Source organism: Lycium barbarum, chromosome 11 (assembly GCF_019175385.1).
Source record: "Lycium barbarum isolate Lr01 chromosome 11, ASM1917538v2, whole genome shotgun sequence".
NCBI classification, from domain to species: Eukaryota; Viridiplantae; Streptophyta; class Magnoliopsida; order Solanales; family Solanaceae; genus Lycium; species Lycium barbarum.
The window spans coordinates 110,696,389-110,713,579 of NC_083347.1; the positions used below are offsets into that span (position 1 = coordinate 110,696,389).

Consider the following 17,191-nt stretch of genomic DNA (forward strand, 5'->3'; position numbering starts at 1 on the left):
GTTGCACCACATTCACGTCATATGTATTTGATGTATTTCGAATAGCAACCTAACATTTCGCTGTATTGAATTGTATTTCAGTGTATTTGGTCAGATGTATGTCACATGTATTTGGTGTATTCAGCCGAAATACACGGAAATACAGCCGAAATTTGCAAAGGTAGCTATGGTTTGTAAATCACAAACTTGTAGCTATATATTGTTAGGAGCTTATAAAAGGTAGTTTTTTTATGTAAGTTGCCCAAAATAAAACCTATAATGATTCTCTCTTCTTCTTCTTCTTCTTTTTTTTTTGGTTGTGGGGGGTAGCATAAACTTGGTGATGGTGGAAGGAAACATGGAATACGGTCATTGTGGGTTCCATATTATGAAACAATAGGACTCATGTGTAACGTTAGAACTTAAGTAGAATAGAGACCATGATCATCCCGACAATGTGCATGGTATAGATCTACCGCCAACCAAAAGACATAAAATTGGCATACGTACATGCTTGTATAGAGGAATTCTTTTTAGCTAGTTCTGATAATTACACTCATTAAATTAGAATTATTAAGTTATACATATCGACAATGTAAAGAATTTTCTACACTATCGTATTGACCAAAAGATATTCACATGGAAGTCTCATTAAAATGTGGGCTGGCAGATAAATTATGGTTACATAATAACAAGGGATAAGGCTCTATTACCCCTCTGAACTATACTCAAAGTTCCAGCGACACACCCAGGGGCGGATCTACACACAAGTGAAGGTGTTCACCTGTCACGACCCGACTAGGGGCCATGACAGGTACCCGGGGCTAACCACCGAGCACTGCTCATACCGTTACCCAACATACACATCAAGCGTTCATTCATTAATCTAATGCTCAAATCATAGGAAAATCATTTTCCATTTGGAAAACATAAATACTTTTATACACATAAGCCCTTGGCTTTCAAAACAATATACATACAATAATAACATCGTGAGACCATGCTACCCACACATACGTATCTACGAGCCTCTACTAGAGTACTAGACATATGGACGGGACAGGACCCCGTCGTGCCCAAAACATACATATACATAAAATAGTAAATCAATGGCACCTCCGGAATAATGGAGTGCTCCCAAAAAGTCTGCTTATTGGCTTCTATAAATCTGGGTCGCCTCCCCGTCTACCTGTGGGCATGAACACAACGTCCAAAGAAAACGGACGTCAGTACGAATATTGTACTGAGTATGTAAGGCATGAATGAAATTAACATAATAGAGAAGTCCTAAGACATAAGATGAAGATATAACCTGCGTAACTCTTAAGGGTGGATACCTTTCATGCCTATATCATATATAATCATAGTACATGTATCATCATAGCGCATACATCATCGTATCGTGTATATATACATCATCATAGCGCATACATCATCGTATCATGTATATATCCTCATAGTATCGTATCTGCTCATATACATTAAACATTATCCGTATTCGGCCACGTAGTGGCTCGACAATATTCGTATTCGGCCATGTAGTGGCTCGATAATATCCGTATTCGGCCATGTGGTGGCTCGATAATATCACATACATGTCTCCCATACCCGGCCATAACAAGGCTCGGTATATCTCATCATCATCATTGCCATCACATACATCTCATAAGCTTATCATAACTTTCCATAAAGCATGCATTTGAATTTTAAGATCCGTATTCGGCCACGTAGTGGCTCGACAATATCCGTATTAGGCCATGTAGTGGCTCGATAATATCCGTATTCAGCCACGTAGTGGCTCGATAATATCCGTATTCGGCCACGTGGTGGCTCGATAATATCACATACATGTCTCCCATACCTGGCCATAACAAGGCTCGGTATATCTCATCATCATCATTGCCATCACATACATCTCATAAGCTTATCATAACTTTCCATAAAGCATGCATTTGAATTTTAAGACAACCTATGAAAATCATATCATATTCGTAGCATGAACTTCATAAAAATATCGTATGATAGGCTTTATAATCTCTAAACTTAGGCTCATCATTACCATTATCGTATCTATAGCATATCTCTTACCTTTATGTCATATGGAACCCCCTATGAACATAGACTCGTAACTTTTCGGAACATTGGTCATATGACATGCATTAGAGCTTATAGACAATCTATAACAATGTCGGGGTGCCATAAGGTCGAGAGCCCCCGATTATATTATGGAGTAATCATATACATCATATCTCACCTTGAAGGAACTAACATTTTAAGGTGAGTGTACACCATGAACAACATCAAGGGATCGTAAGTAGGATCTTTAACTTCATAGACATCGTATCTTGCTTTAGAATCTCTAGGCTTAAAGTTATCATCATTATTATCGTATTCATGACATATTTATCATCTTTTTCTCATAAGAGGCTCTTTATCAATATTGTCTCATAGTTCCCGGAATGTAAGAAAGTCATGGAGAGGTAGGGAAATAATATCATAGGAATCATATAATGGTCATTAGCTTCGTAGGAATATCGTATCATGAGCTTTAGGACTTCTAGACTTAGATTCATCATCGGTATTGTCATGCTCGTAACGTATCTGTTTTTTTTATCTCGTATGAAGCTCTTTATACTCGTAGATTCATAATTCCCGATATGTAGGAAAATCATGGAAAGATAGGAGGATTCATACCATAAGAGTCATGCCTTAGAAAGAAAAGGACTAGCCTTACATACCTCTTTCGTTTAACAATTTCCATCGCTTGATTGTTCTCCTTTAATGCTCACGTTTCTACCTTCAAGAGAATTCACATTCATATTAGCTAATCGATTATAAGAACGTGCTTACTAAAGCTAGAGAAAATTGGGAAGCATTTCCTTTGTTTATACAACTTTCCTCATATTACATATCAATTCCCAAACGTCTGTAATAACATTCACAACATTATAACCAACAATCTTCATTCATCTACATTACACTCATTTCACAATTTCATTTCAATTTATCCATTATCATGGTCATAGTATACTAGTATGTTTTCTCACATATAATGCTTATCCCATGCCCTTAATATCATTTATAACGTAACCATATCACAACACATCAACAATCATGACTCAATTCAAGCTATTACTCAAAATGACACTACTCCCACATTCATGACCCATTTTCTATATCCTTTTACAATCCAAGTGTTTCAACTTCTCAATACCTTAAACAACATGGAGATACTATAAAACTTACCTTAGATGTTGTAGGAACAAGCTTTGGGTGGAAATACTTCACTTGAGCCAAAACCTAGCTCATCTCCAATGAGATTTCTTGACTTGGATGATCTTTAATGAGTTTCTTATACTTGATTCACTTGGTTTGATGTTGTTGATCTCTAATATCTCTTGAATTCTTGTGGGAGAAGTGTAGAGAAATGTTTTAGAGAGAAGGGGTGTGAAAGGGAAATGAAATAAAATGAGACTTGATCCCTTATTAATAATACAAATCTGTTCCGACCAGTTTCTACGGACCAACATACGGTCCGTATAAATTATACTAACCGTATGTCTGGCCGTAGATTTGGTCCAGAGAGGGGTGCTATTCTGGGCTGATTATACGGTGGAACATACGGCCAGTATGTTTGGCCGTATAATGCCCAGTTTTCCGAAGTTCGTTCTCGTCGACTCGTTTGATCTCCAATCCTTATGGAACCTTCTTAGCACTTGTTTATCACCTCATTAACAATCTAAGGGACGTTATAACTCTTCTCCAAAGCATTATTAAATCCTCGCTAACTTGTTACTCATAATTCCTTTTCGATACGTATCGTATGCCTTGCCTTCTCTTGGCAAACTTTCTTCCCTTATCTCGGACGTCTTTGAAATCTTAATTAGGGTCATCAAATGTCATTCCTTACTTATTGAAATACTGTATACTCGTGTTCTTTAGTCTATTCGCTGTGCATCAACGGAAAATTTTCCGAGATGTAACATCACCCGAACACCCTCGGCAAAAAATTACACTGTATATATAAGGTGTTTTTGTATTTTTTATGTACATATATAGATTTTGAACACCCTGAACACAAGAGTAAGGGTTGGTTCAATGGTTTTCGAACCTCCTCAATGAAATTTCTAGATCCACCACTGGACACACCTTTCCTTTCATGGTGTCCTATTACCTCCTAAACAATTTTTCCGTAATAATTACCACCCTAAGCGCTGATATCTACTCTCTTATGGGAAAGTGACATACACTCTCCTTGCCACATGTATATTTATTTGTTTTCTATTTTTTTTATTCTTTTCGCTTATGTGGAAATTTTTTAACAAAATTGAAAAAACTGGATTTTCTTTAAAAATAATTAGAATGGATATTTAAAAAAAATGAAAATTTCAATTTTTTAAAAATCCATTTAAAAAAAATCAGAAACCACAGATTTAAAAAAAATGGAAAAGTGGATTTTTTAAAATATGAAAAAAATGGATTTTTTTTTAAATGTCTAAAAATCTAGATTTTTATGATTTCATTTTTTAGGACACTTTTATATTTTAAATAAAATATGGATCATTTTTAAAAAATCTGGAAAAAGTGTTTTTTCTTGTCAAAATGTGAAAAAACTGAATTTTATAAAAATTAAAAAACCAATTATTTTTCTTAAAAAGTGGAAAGCCTTTTTTTAAAATAATCTAGAAAACCAGATTTTTTTCATATATAGAAAAAAATATTCATTTTTCTTAAATAAACCAGTTTTCCATAATTATTTTCCAAAAAATAAATTTTCTTATTTTTTAAAACAATTCAGTTTTCCACATTTTTCTTTTAAAAAAATCAGTTTTAAAAGTCCAGATTTTTTTGATAAGAAAACTTAGTTTTCTAGATTTATTTTCTAGAAAAATTGGATTTTCCACATTGAAAAAAAAAACCAGTTTTTTATATTTTTAAAATACAGATTTTTGAATTAAAAAAATTAAGTTTTCCACCTTTTTTAAAAATAAAAAAAATTATTTAGCACAAAACTTTAAGCTTTAATAATAATAATTAATTAGGTGTAATTAAATGTGAAAAATAATTGAAAAAGAGATTTTATGCTTTTCACTCTCCCAAAGAGAGTGAAATGCACTCTCCTTGCCACGTCAGCATAAAAGGTGCCTATAATTACGGGAAAAATAGTTTAGGGGAGTGATAGGACACCATGAAAAGAAGGGTGTATCGTTGGAAGTTTGGATATAGTTCAGGGGGTAATAGAGCCTTATCCCTAATAACAATTTGTATAAAGAGATTTATGTATGTGGTTATCGCTTGGCGTGTACATGTAAAAACAAGAATTAGCAACGCAAAATTTTTGTAGATAAACAGCAAAATCTGGCGCTAGCTAATCCTAGTTAGCGATGATTTAGCTGGGATTACTAGAAAAATTTGTTAGGTACGAACTATTTAGCGACGGATTATCGACCAAGTTCGTAACTAATTTCAGTTTTTTGAGGATAAGCTTTTTTCGTCTCACGGATCCCAACTATCAATGATATATGCAACCCCCTTTTTTTTCCTTTTTTTTTCACTCTACTATATTTTTCATAGTTGGTGTATTTAAATCGAAATAGCTCGTCTAGATCGCACATAATTGCTACTAGTATATACAATATGGAGATATATGCTCCTTCAAAAGGGACGCACCATTAGTAGGTCATGATTAGGACTTTGCTTTAGTTGATTAAATCTCAGTTATTAATTTTAAATTATGATGTGTTTGATTCAATTTAAGCAAGAACTTGGAAAAATAGAGAGAAAGGGAAATTAAAAGGAGCCGAATCCAAATTAGTTATTATGTTAAGGGGAAACAGCGGTTTAATTTAAGGATGCTATGGTTCCAAGAAGTAAATAATACAAGAATGGTTCTTGGACTGTTCTTAGCTTTGATAAAAACCTGATCATATATATTATATGTATATACATACTGCAATTTTAAAATCAAGCCATTAGGTTTGAATTATATTGAGGTTATGAGCAGCAGCAGAGTCAGAATTTTTACTAAGGGGTTCAAAAATATAAAGAAGTAAACACATAAAGAAATTAAGGGAGTTTAACATCTACTATATAAACAACAATAATAACTTTAACATTGTATAACGGTGTAACATTTCGCCCAAGGGGGTTCATCGGTCTAACCTAGCTTCGCCCCTTATGAGGTTCTTACTTACCCCATGTATCAGGATATATAATAATTAAAAAGGCAATTTTAGTAACCTATGATAACAATATTCATCTCTAGATTATACTAAATTTACTGATTAACTTCCTTACTACTCCATTTGATTAGTTGAAACTTGCAGAAGTACTTGTTAGCAAAATATATATCCCCAGTCACCCATTGTAAGAGGAAGTGAAGGACATTACTTTACTACTATATAGAAGCATGGGTCTCAACCCGTGCTTCGTCGTCCGTTAGGCATTAAAAAAAAAAGTGTGGTCCCCATATTAAACACCAACGAATATTAAAAAATAAAAAAACCCCCAATCAATATTAAAAAAAAAAGTAAAAAAAGTGAAACCCACCACCTCCAAACTCACGGAAAAAAAAAGTGGACCCCATATTAACAAAATCAAGCAATATAAAAAAAAGTGAATCCCATATTAAAAAAAACAAACAATGTCAAAAAAAAAAAGTGCAGACTTTGTATTCGTAGCAAACACTAATATAATACAGTTTTAAATACGGAGCACAAACTACAATGCTATATTAATCGTGTTTTGAACATAGTATCCCATATTGACAAAATCAAGCAATATAAAAAAAAAAAAAAAAAAAAAAGTGAATCCCATATTAAAAAAAAAACAAACAATGTAAAAAAAAAAGGTGCAGACTTTGTATTCGTAGCAAACACTAATATAATAACGTTTTAAATACGGAGCACAAACTACAATGTTATATTAATCGTGTTTTGAACATAGTATCCCATATTGACAAAATCAAGCAATATATATATATATAAAAAAAAAGTGAATCCCATATTAAAAAAACAAACAATGTCAAAAAAAAAAAGTGCAGACTTTGTATTCATAGCAAACACTAATATAATAAAGTTTTAGATACGGAGCACAAACTACAATGTTATATTAATTGTGTTTTGAACATAGTGTGTATATATATATATATATATTATATGCATAAAAATAGTGCAAACTAATAATGTCCAAAAGGGTGGGTCCCATACTAAACAACACCAAGCAATATAAAAAATAAAAATGAAAAAAAAAGAAACTATATAAAGCATGGGTTTAGACCCGTGCTTCATCGTCCGTTATCCCTTAAAAAAATATAAAAAAAGGGTGGGCTCCATACTAAATAACACCGAGCAATAAAAAAAAGAAGTGGAACTCACCATTTCCAAACTCATGGGAAAAAAAAGTGGATCCCATATTATCAAAATCAAGCAATATTAAAAAAAAAAAAAAAAAAAAACTGAACCCTATATTAAAAAAAATATAATGTTAAAAAATTACGGAGCACAAACTACAATGTTATATTAATCGTGTTTTGAACATAATATATACTCTATATATATATAAAAAATCACTATTTAAAGATAACTACATACATATAGATGAACTATAATCTAAAGTGTTGGGCCCGTGCACAACACGGGTATAGGCCGTCTAGTTACATATAGAAAGGCACCTGAAAAGATTAGTATCCTAGTATTGTCGCATATTTGCTTGGCATCCCTTGCCCCTTGGTCTTGGAAATACTATGATCCGTGGATTGTCATGTGTGTTTTAGTGGCATAATAGCTGTCCATAGAGCTGGGCATTTGGAGGAAATGATTGAATATATATATATATATATATATAAAGCTGTCTTAAACTAATCAAGGTATTGAATAGTAATTGAATGAGGACCAGTACTAAAGGATGAAACTTTCTTTTAATTTTACCATCTTCGTCGTCCGTTGATGGGTCTCATAAAAAAAAAACTTTTGACCCCATATTAAACAGGTCCTAAAAAATATTGTAAAAAAAAAATTAAAAAATTATGAACCCCATATATATTAAACAACAACTAATATTTTAAAAAAAAAATTATGGATCCCATATATATTAAACAACAACTAATATTTTAAAAAAAATGATGAGTCTCATATTAAACACCAACCAGTATTATAAAAAAAAAGTGGAACCTACCACATCCAAACTCACGGGAAAAAAAAAGTGGACCCCATATTAACAAAATCAAGCAATATTAAAAAAAAAATGAATCCCATATTAAAAAAATAATGTTAAAAAAATTGTGGGCCCATATTAAACATCAACCCGTATTAATAAAAAAAAAAAAGTGAAACCCACCACATCCAAAAAAAAAATTGTAAAAAAAAAATTGTGGACCCCATATATATTCAACAACAACTAATATTTAAAAAATAAATTGTGAGCTCCATATTAAACACCAATCAGTATTAAAAAAAAGTAGAACCCATATTAACAAAATCAAGCAATATTAAAAAAAAATTGAATCACATATTAAAAAAATAAACAATGTTAAAAAAAAATTGTGGGGCCCATATTAAACACCAACCAGTATTAAAAAAAAAAAAAAGTGGAACCCACCACATCCAAACTCACGGAAAAAAAAAAGTGGACCCCATATTAACAGAATTAGGCAAAAAAAATTGTGGGCCCCATAAATATTAAACAACAACTAATATAAAAAAAATAACGGGCCCCATATTAAACACCAACCAATATTAAAAAAAAAATGGAACCCACCACATCCAAACTCACGGGAAAAAAAAGTGGACCGCATATTAACAAAATCAAGCAATATTAAAAAAAAAAGTGAATCCCATATTAAAAAAACAAACAATGTTAAAAAAAACTTTTGGGCCCATATTAAACAGGCCCATAAAATTGTGGACCACATATATATTAAACAATAACTAATATTTAAAAAAAATTGTGGGCCCCATATTAAACACCAATCAGTATTAAAAAAAAAATGGAACCCACCACATCCAAACTCACGGGAAAAAAAAAGTGAACCCCATATTAACAAAATCAAGCAATATTAAAACAAAAAGTGAATCCCATATTAAAAAAATAAGCAATGTTAAAAAAATTGTGGGCCCCATATTAAACACCAACCAGTATTAACCAAAAAAAAAAAAGGTGGGACCCACCACATCCAAACTCACGGGAAAAAAAAGTGGACCACATATTAACAAAATCAAACAATATTAATAAAAAAAATGAATCCCATATTAAAAAAATAAACAATATTAAAAAAAAAAAGTGCTTAGAAAATCAAACAATAAATCAATATTGATGGACTCATTGCCACATGCGTATCAACCCATTAGTAGGAGCAAATGAAATTATTGTACAGCAACATACTTAAAATACTTATATATTAAAATAAAATAGAATTTAAATACTTTTTCATTTTTTCCTTACTCTAATAAATGTGAAAAGAGATTAATGTCATAAAAGAAAAAATAATATTAAATGGAGATCAAATAATTAATAAGCTAAATTAGTGAAATTATAATTCTAATTGACGTTTCCTTAAAAAATCATGTAAAAAACAACATGACAAGTAAAATGAGTTAAACAAAAAATATTTACTAAAAATTAAAAAGTAGAAGTTCTTCATGACCCCATATTAAACACCAACCAGTATTAAAGAAAAAAAAAAGTGGAACCCACCACATCCAAACTCACGGGAAAACAAAAGTGGACCCCATATTAACAAAATCAAGCAATATTAATAAAAAAAAATGAATCCCATAATAAAAAAACAAACAATGATAAAAAAAAAAGTTCTTAGAAAATCAAACAATTAAATCAATAATGATGGACTCATTGCCACATGCGTATCAACCCATTAGTGGGAGCAAATGAAATTATTGTACAGCAACATACTTAAAATACTTATATATTAAAATAAGATAAAATTTAATTACTTTTTCATTTTTCCTTACTCTAATAAATGTGAAAAGAGATTAATATCAAATGGAGATCAAATAATGAATAAGGTAAATTAGTCAAATTATAATTCTAATTCACGTTTCCTTAAAAAACCATGCAAAAGACAACATGACAAGTAAAATGAGTTAAACCGAGAATATTTACCACAAATTAAAAAATAGCATTTCTTCATTTAAATAGAAAGTTAATTTCTACTTTGTTTCGTTTCAAACATGTAAAATTAATTTAATAATTTGAATTAGAATTATCTCAATCAAAATTTTATAAAAAATAATAAGTATTTTACATTTTTAAATTAATCGAATTAAAATTGAAAGTATCAATTAATGCTTAAATATTGCTATTATTTTATCTCAAACAGAGGAAAATAGTTTTCTTTTAAACAAGTCTTCTATTTTAAAAAGTATTAATAAATTTTCGTAGCAAACACGAATAAAATAAAGTTTTAGATACGGAGCACAAACTACAATGTTATATTAATCGTATTTTGAACATAGAATATATATATATAATCAAGCTGCATAGCTAATGTTTCAATATTTACGTTCTGTAGCAAATCAGTCCAGCTCCCACATGTGTATTCAATTTTTTTTTTTTAGCTGTATTCATGAATACAACAATTTTTTTCCAACTCTATTCATAAAATAACTATCTGTATTCATAAATTGGCTTGTTGTATTCATGAATACAACTATTAAAAAACCGAATACATATACACCAATAATATAAAATACACCAAAAAATTAACAAATATGCCATATTTTTCTGTATGTATACAACAAATACAAGCGAAAAAACTGTATACAACATAGATACACCAAAAAATTAACAAGTACGCCATATTTTTCGATATGTATACAACAAATACAAGCGAAAAAAAATTATATACACGGTAAATATACAACAAAAACAGTGAAAATCTAGATTTTTTCTAGATCTGACCGGAAAAAATTCCGGTGATCGAAAAAAATTCCGGCTAATACAACAACAACATTTTTTTCGTTTTTGCTTCTAACAATGCTCAGATCCGTTATAGAACTGAGTTTTTTTTCATTTTTGCTTCCAACAATACTTAGATCCGTCGCTATTTGGTGCTTTTCCGGCGTAGACCTGAGTTTTTTTTCCCTTGTTGGCGCCGGAGAAGAAAGGAAAAAAGGGTATGGCCGGATAAGAACGGGAAAAGGGGAAGGGGCTGGCAGTGACGGTGGTGAAAGGTCACGACATTTCGCCGGAGCTCCGGTGGCGGTGGTGGCCGGCGGCGGTGGTGGCCGGCGGCGGGGTAGTGGGGAGAAGAGGGGGGAAAAAGATAAGAGAGATGGGTTGGAAGTGAATAGTGGGACGAATATTCTATTTTTTGTGTGTATATACATATATAGTTACTAAATGGTATTAACACACAAATATTTGCTATGAGAAGTAATTAAATTAAACTATAGCTACTAAATATCAATACCCCACTATTGTTTGTTATATCACGTAGTTATTCCAAAAAAAATTCTAATCTACCCAAGTTTGGAACGACCAAGGGCAAAATCGTAATTTCATAACTAACATAATACTAGCATTTTATAGATAGAAGCTTGTAGGCAATTCGCTCTTTTCTCTTTTACGTTTCACTCTCTTGCCTGAGGTGGTCTTCGATCAGTGCTGAAATCGATAGTATTATCTATGCAGATCTTTTCTACTTGTTGTGCTCGAAAACACGAGGTCTCTTCTCATCTCCTTTGCTCTTGTCCATTGTCTATTATGTCTTTCATTTGAGTGAATTACCGAGATAACTGGCTTACATACCCCTTATTGGAGAGGTTTTTTTTATCCGTTATAGCTGTTTTCTCTTTTTTCCCCCGCTAAACTCTTTCACTATTCAATTTTGAATGTATGTGCTGTTTTCATGATGAACTTCCGTCTGAGTATATTCAGAGTTTTAGTTTTCATTTTATTTCTACTTAATTTCCAAGAATCTTGCCATGTAATTGGATATTATACTATTTTCTAATTAATTAATTTGTTATACCTTGTGCTAAGTAATGGAAATTTCATTTGCCTGCATTATGTGAGTCTTAAATCTTGAGACTAGATTCATGGAATCTCAGCTGTTTGGTGATGTATTATAGCTAGACAAAAATGAGAATATATATATATATATATATTAGGAGGTCAAGAGTTTTTAAGGTCCTGCTGTCTCACAACATAAACACGTTTGACAAAATTCCCCAGCAAAAGAAAGACTTGTGTGTCGTTGAGAGAGATTAGTCCCAAGAGTTGATCGTTTGCAAGGCTAATGAAACTGAAGTATGGTCTTTGTTTCAGAACTTTAATGCTTGCCAGCTCAAGATTCATATTTGTATTTCTCTTTTCCATGACAAATTTCATTAGCTTAATAGTACAGTTTCTTTGTTGGTAATCAATATTTGGTTGGTATTTATATTAGTGTTCAGAACTTTTAGTAAGTAATATTACTTAATCTTTTTATTGTTGGATTTTCTACAGGGGTGTCAATAATGTTTTCTCTAATTTTGCTTGTGCATGTTTGAAACTAGATACATAGGCGCAACCTTTTGAGAAGTACCGAAAATTTGATTCAAATAAATTATGTTTATGGACAGGGTGACACTAGGCTAAAATAAGAAGCTTAAATGACTTGGCTGGCAAGTGACAACTATATGAAAATGGCCATTCAGAGTGTAAGTCTCCAATCTTTGTTTTGTGTGATGTTGAGCTTAAGTTATCTCATGCTATGTAGTTGAGGTTTCTCATCATGCATGGTCGTGAAGATATTCTGTTTTGCTAACTCCGTTTAATGTTTTGTCCCGGTGTCGAGAAGGGGTTACCAGTTTAGTGTTTCTAGAATTACCTTCATCTTATTGCTCTTTGGCAATGGTATTTCATCTGCTCGCATGTGTAATCCTACAGTACCATTACTACTATTTTATCTTTTTTGTCTACAAGAAGAATTAGATATAACTTATAGTTTGTCAGAATGAGTAGATATTTTTCCGTGTGATATCTTTTCTCAATTAGCAGTTAACCCGTTATGGAGCATTGACTACAGATTGTTGTTTAGATGACTTTATTTTAGTTTTTACTCTCAAGTTGTTCGAGGGACGAGGGGATAAAATACAGTAAACAACCATATGAATGGTGGAATAATATGAATGACTGCTTTCTCATGTAACAATTTCTTAAGAGCACGATGATTACTCATATAGAAATAAGATTGTTTCTTGCACCTAATGTCTGTTGTGTTTTCTTGCTTGACATTAATATGATTGATTTTACTATTCATGGATATGGATGAGTTAACTTTCTAGCTTCATATCGGGAAGTACTAAACTGTTTGATACATGGTTTACCAATAGTTACTTTCAACAAATGTTCAGTAGGTCTTTGAGTGCACTGCCACTATATTATAACTGATGAGAATGAATGGGATATTTGTGGTATTCCGATGGAGGTAGCTGCTGCTGTGAAGAGGCAAATCATAATTCTCAAAGAAGTACGTGGTATGATTAAGCTAGGTAGAGAGCTTGATCCTGCTGTAAAGGTGAGATTTTCCGATCATTATACTTTTTGTTCCAACTATTGCTTTTTGAGATTTCTAATATTATTAGTTGGTCATACCAAGTCCAGCAAATCAAGCCAAGGATAAAAAAAGATTCGGAATCAGAAATAATTAGTAAAAGATACTCTCGCTCCTCGAAAACCACCCTTGCCTCTATCTAAGAAAATCAAGAAGATTTCAGCTTCGCCTCAGGTCCTAAGAATAACGCCAGTCCAGACTTTTATCCATCTATCACAACCAACAACTAAACATACAAAGAGCTCCGAAAAGGCTCCAACTTCACAGCTTTCACAGAAAAGGACCCACAACCAGAATGTTGTAAGTGAATCTGAGCCATCTAAACAATATGTTAGAAGGTCTGGACCCAGAAAACATCATTTCCTCTACATGCTTTGGCAGGAAAGATAAGGATTCCGACCTCCATCGGGCAGTCTAAATCATCCACAAGTACCAAGGAGCCTTCAAGAATTAGAGAGACAAACTTAGGACAGGAAGAGCCTATCCATCATATTGTATCGGAAGGTATGTCCAAGATTTTCTCTCGATAAGTTCAAAAAATAAATTTTTTTAATAAACAAGAAAAGAATTAGACTTCTCCCTTTCTTCAGTAACATGAGCTGCATGAATTTATATCACAAGGAACAGTCAAGCGTAGCCCTGTGTGACAGATGATTTTGCAATGCAAAATGTTATTCTTCAAATGGGTTTACGCCTTGTGGCCTCTGGAGGAATGCAGATTCATGAGCTGCACAGGTATGTAAAACTGTTGTGCCGTCAGCCTTCTTCACTGCTGTATTTTCTCGGCTTCTGCATAGTATTCTATATCTCCCTGCTTCTTGCTTCATATTTAGTCAATTTCGCTAGAGATAACTACTCCTATTTCGGCCTGAATTTTGATGTTTAATGTTTTTATTTTGTTTGTAGAGATTCCTTTTACAACAGAAATTGGGGAATGTCTTTCAAGTATTATAAATATTTGGCTGTAAGTACGGTCTGCTATCTGCTTTCAAGTGTGGAGGTCTTCTTTCCTTTGCACATAACATACTCATGTTCAAACATCGTAGTAAACAATGGTCCATTAATGTCAGATATAACAGAAATTCTTTGAACTTTATTTCATCTTCTCAAACTAAAATAGAGGTATGCAACTATTGCTGATCATATAGAGTATCTTTATTTAGCTGTGTCTTCCTTTTATGTATGAATCTTTATCTTTAAGTTGCAACTTTCTTGAAATTTCATTTTTTGATTACTCTTCCGTTTGTAATGAGTATTTATGCTATATCAGGGGACTTTTTTGTGTATGAATTAAGGAAGTTGGCTGGTTTTACCAAGTTTATGTGTAGCTGTGTTTTATCTTCCGTTCATATTTGATCTTGGAAGACATTAAGTTACAGTTCATGTTGCAAGTCCTTTAATTGATTACCATTTAGTTATATTAATTAGTTATAGTAGGGGAACTTAATTTGGTGGGTAGGATTCGAAGAAGAAACATGAGTTCAACCATGAATGGATTGCTGTTGAAGTACAAAGCAAATGACATGCACATGAAAAAATTACTAAAACAGAGCAAAGTATCCTTCTAGCATCCATGTGAGTTTTTATACACTTATACTTGCAGTAAAGTCGTTAGGTGCCATTAGTAAGAAGCTAATGAATTTCAAATTCCCAACTCCATAAGAAAGCAAAATGTTCCAGCTCATGCAATTTTGAGTCCTGTTTTACATCCTACATCAACTGCAAAAAGTATTACTCACTTGGCCTTGAAATGATGCATACTATTACTTGCAGTAAAGTCGTTAGGTGCCATTAGTAAGAAGCTAATGAATTTCAAATTCCCAACTCCCATAAGAAAGCAAAATGTTCCAGCTCATGCAATTTTGAGTCCTGTTTTACATCCTACATCAACTGCAAAAAAGTATTACTCACTTGGCCTTGAAATGATGCATACTATTGGTCGTATTTTTGTTTCCTGCTCTATGGCCAGTCTTGCTCTCTTTTTTAACTTGTTATATAGATTTAAGTTTGATACTTCAAGATAACGCATGTGGATATTGATCTGCATGTGTGATAATGTTGCAAATTAAGATTTTGAAAGCTGTCAATTTTATATATGCGTGCCTCTGCATGTGTGAAGATATTACAAATTGAGATTTTGAAAGCTGTCAGTTTTATATATGTGAGCCTCCGCATGTGTGATGATGTTATAAATTGAGATTTTGAAAGCTGTCAGTTTTATATATGTGCGACTATCTAACTATACTTCAAAAGGTGGACAAGCTGAGAGACTGCTTATCCTATGACTCAGAGATAGGAAGCAAGTTAGTCAATAACAACTCTAATTAGTTGCATCCAAGAATAACCAGCGCCATGGTCAGAAGGAGAATTTGGGGTAAAGAAATGACACAGCTCCATACTTCTGAAAATATACATTTGACTTTTTTTTTTTCCAAACTACAATTAGAAAACAAACTGAAAGTTTGTAAAAGATATCATTTTGATACAGAAGCATTCCTTGAATGAGAAGGGCTATTAAGTTCCAAAACGAGGGGGAAAAAAAAACTTGTGACAACGACTTGCTTGCTTAAGAGTATGCTTATTGCCCAATTCGTAATACCCTACACCATTAAAGAAGTTAGACATGAAAATATTGTATGCTGGGATTCGTATATGCTTCCATTAGGTATAGGAGGTTGAAGCTTTTCTTACACTACTATTATCTAGATTTGCTTCGATGAGTGAAGCTATATTTTATTTGAGAGTATGCTAAACCTAGGCTTCTCATACTACCTCATTTTTAATGTCTACCTTCTGTTTTAAATAAATGAACCAGTTTCATATATGTCTTCATATGATTAAAATAGGGAACTGTGAGGAAACATGGTTGAGCCATTTTCTCCTCAGGTGGCGATGACTCGATTGAACCATTTTCTCCTCTTGCTGGTCAGATCTAATCTGTTGGTTCTAATAAGTGGTTGGGTCTTTGAATGACTCATTCTATCCTTTCTTTTTTGGTTTTTCTCACTGTGTCATTTCCTCTTTCGTGTAAACAAGGGAGATAGGGAGAAGGTGTAGAAGGATGGAGAAATGGTTATGGCAAGGCTAAGCTTAATTCATTTGATATGATCGAGATTGTTTGGTTGACCAATAATCAGCTGTGACATTACTGGTTTCTTGTCAAGTAAAATGAGTGATGATATGTTGAAAAATCAGAACATAAAATGTGTTCTCTTGCAAGCACCAGATCAACATTAACTGTGAAGTCATGCACACAAAATGAGAAAAGGGGCATGTGTAATTTACTGTGGAAGTCAGTTTGCTATGCGATGTTGTGTAATATTTATACAGTGTTAAATTGTAGAGAAAATTTGCACGGAAGCCAAGGGGGACACTACTTCGCCTGTACCATTTGCTGCATAGCTGAGATATTGTCAAGGTTCGAAAGGAAAATTTTATCTTAAGTACAAAGAGATGCTATTTTGTTCTCTTTTTTAATGCTTTTGCTGCTATCCTTGGTCACCAAATGACCATGCAAAATAATCATTCGAAAATAATGTTGGGCCGGAGCTGGCACGGGCCATGCTCATCTAGTAAAAATGAAAAGACGGAAGATAAAGAGGTGGCCGGTTAAGTTTATGACTGTGCCACGTGATAAAAGATCCCTTTGGTATTAGT

At 32.7% G+C, this 17,191-nt stretch overlaps 1 long non-coding RNA gene across 8 annotated transcripts; it reads left to right on the forward strand.

The window, feature by feature from the left end:
• Positions 1–11,551: 11,551 nt before the first annotated feature.
• Positions 11,552–17,011, forward strand: LOC132618824 (uncharacterized). Of its 8 annotated transcripts, none has more exons than XR_009574338.1 (8): positions 11,552–11,661; positions 12,561–12,638; positions 13,335–13,498; positions 13,585–13,834; positions 13,916–14,038; positions 14,125–14,269; positions 14,441–15,908; positions 16,421–17,011. It is a non-coding gene; the product is annotated as an uncharacterized LOC132618824 (long non-coding RNA). The 8 variants fall into 8 exon arrangements; XR_009574337.1 differs by having other exon boundaries at positions 14,441–14,498; positions 16,381–17,011; XR_009574339.1 differs by having other exon boundaries at positions 14,441–14,498.
• Positions 17,012–17,191: the final 180 nt, after the last annotated feature.